The 1,744-nt window shown below is 37.7% G+C and overlaps 1 long non-coding RNA gene across 1 annotated transcript; it reads right to left on the bottom strand.

Moving 5' to 3' along the window:
• Nucleotides 1–377: 377 nt before the first annotated feature.
• Nucleotides 378–1,336, bottom strand: LOC118739814. Its single transcript, XR_004993056.1, has 3 exons — nt 929–1,336; nt 532–857; nt 378–464 (listed from the first exon to the last, which is right to left on the bottom strand). It is a non-coding gene; the product is annotated as an uncharacterized LOC118739814 (long non-coding RNA).
• Nucleotides 1,337–1,744: the final 408 nt, after the last annotated feature.

A 1,744-nucleotide genomic window follows, 5' to 3' on the forward strand; every position in this document is an offset into this window, starting at 1 on the left:
TAACTTTTGATTTTGAAATTTTAGCAAAAGTCATTATAAACAATCTATGAAATTGAAAATGAAAAGCGTGGGGCGCATGTAATAACCATATTATAAGTTTACACTTTTACGCTTAAAAAAAGCTTTCTTTTGAACATTAATACAAGTTTATATTTCTACGCTTATAACAAATGTTCCTTTTCGATTATTTTACGCTTACTTTCAAGCGTTTTATAAACAAAAAATCAACGTTTTGTAAGCCTAATGTTTATAATTGAAAGCTTAAAAAAAAACGTTCTTTAAGCTTATTTTGCTTGTTGGGTATCTTTTATGTACATATACATACATAGTTTGAGTTTGTTGCATTAGTTTTATTAGCTTATTGTTTGTTAGGCTTAGCGACTCTTTGTTTAACGCCACTCAGAGCACCTTTCCGTGCTCCATTTACGATATTCTTAAATGCGTCTGCATGTTTTGCTCGTTTTCTGTCAAAAATTTGTATATTTTTGTTAAATAAGTAACGTTTAGTATAATTACCATCGAATAACTTACCTTTTGTTTAGCGTATTTCGACTTAGTGGTATGTACGCGAAGGGATCGAGCTTGCCCTTCTTCTTCATATCGCCGTTATGTTTCTTAGTTGTATACTCGCTGCCGGCGTATGCTGAAGCCGCTGTAGATTTGCCAGATTTGGCCGACTTCGCAGAGTAACCTGGATTTTATTTATATTGCGTCACTACCGGAGGCGCCTAAGGGCCGATGAATACCTTTGCCACCGGCTACATATTTTGAAGCTGAAGTCTTACCCGAACGCATACTAATCGCATCGGTAGCTTTACGTTTGCGGCTTGTAGCTGGAAGTTCCTCCTCTTTTGTTTCTGTATTAAAGAGTGCGATAATAAGAGTAAATCACTTTTATGACTCCTTAATATAATCAAGGTAGACATACCATCACTATGGTCAACTTCCATGCCGCGTTTAGGCGCTCGTTTTGCTTCAATCGCCTCGTCATCATCATAGCCACTTTCGCTGCTGCTGCTGTTGTCATCACCCCCAGCACTTCGCAATGCTTTATCACTTATAATCAGTCTTCCATCCTCGGCGGTTTTAAAACCACGATTCGGATCCTTATTTTTGGATTTGGTGCTTCCTGCAGCACTTGCGGCTTCACCTGGGATACGAACTTAGCACATTTCCTATGGACTTAATGTCAGCTAAATCGACAATATCCTCTGGGTCTTCACGTTTAGTTCAAAGTGCTGTTGCGTTTTGGCTTCCTTTTCTCAGCTTTATTAGGCTCGCGATTATCCGCATCCATATCTTTTGGCAAATCAGAACCGAAATCTGCAAATATGTCATCAATGCTGCAAGCATGCATTAAAAATAAATAGGTTCTTTTAAAGGGAACTTACGTTATGCTCTTCTTTTCCAGCCCAGCGACGAATTCATCCCCTGAATCGTCGTCATTGGTCTTATCTTTTTCGTTCAATTGCTTTCTATTTTCACGACTCCTTTGCTCCGTACTTTCTACAGGCGCCGATGCGTTACTTCATCATCACCAGGCACAAATTTAATTTGCTCTTCAGCTGTGAATTTATGGTCTGAAAAGAAAGAAATTTGCATTAATTCATTGTAAATACACGAAATTAATAAATTTCAATCATTTGTTTAGCTTTTCACAAACCGAATTACCAAGAAATAGAAACTCACCGCGATGCGATACAGAAATAAAAACCAACAGGGCTGCATTTTTTTGGTAAAGTAC

This window comes from Rhagoletis pomonella, unplaced genomic scaffold, assembly GCF_013731165.1.
Source record: "Rhagoletis pomonella isolate Grant_MI unplaced genomic scaffold, Rhpom_1.0 Rhpom_scaffold_00005, whole genome shotgun sequence".
NCBI lineage: Eukaryota > Metazoa > Arthropoda > Insecta > Diptera > Tephritidae > Rhagoletis > Rhagoletis pomonella.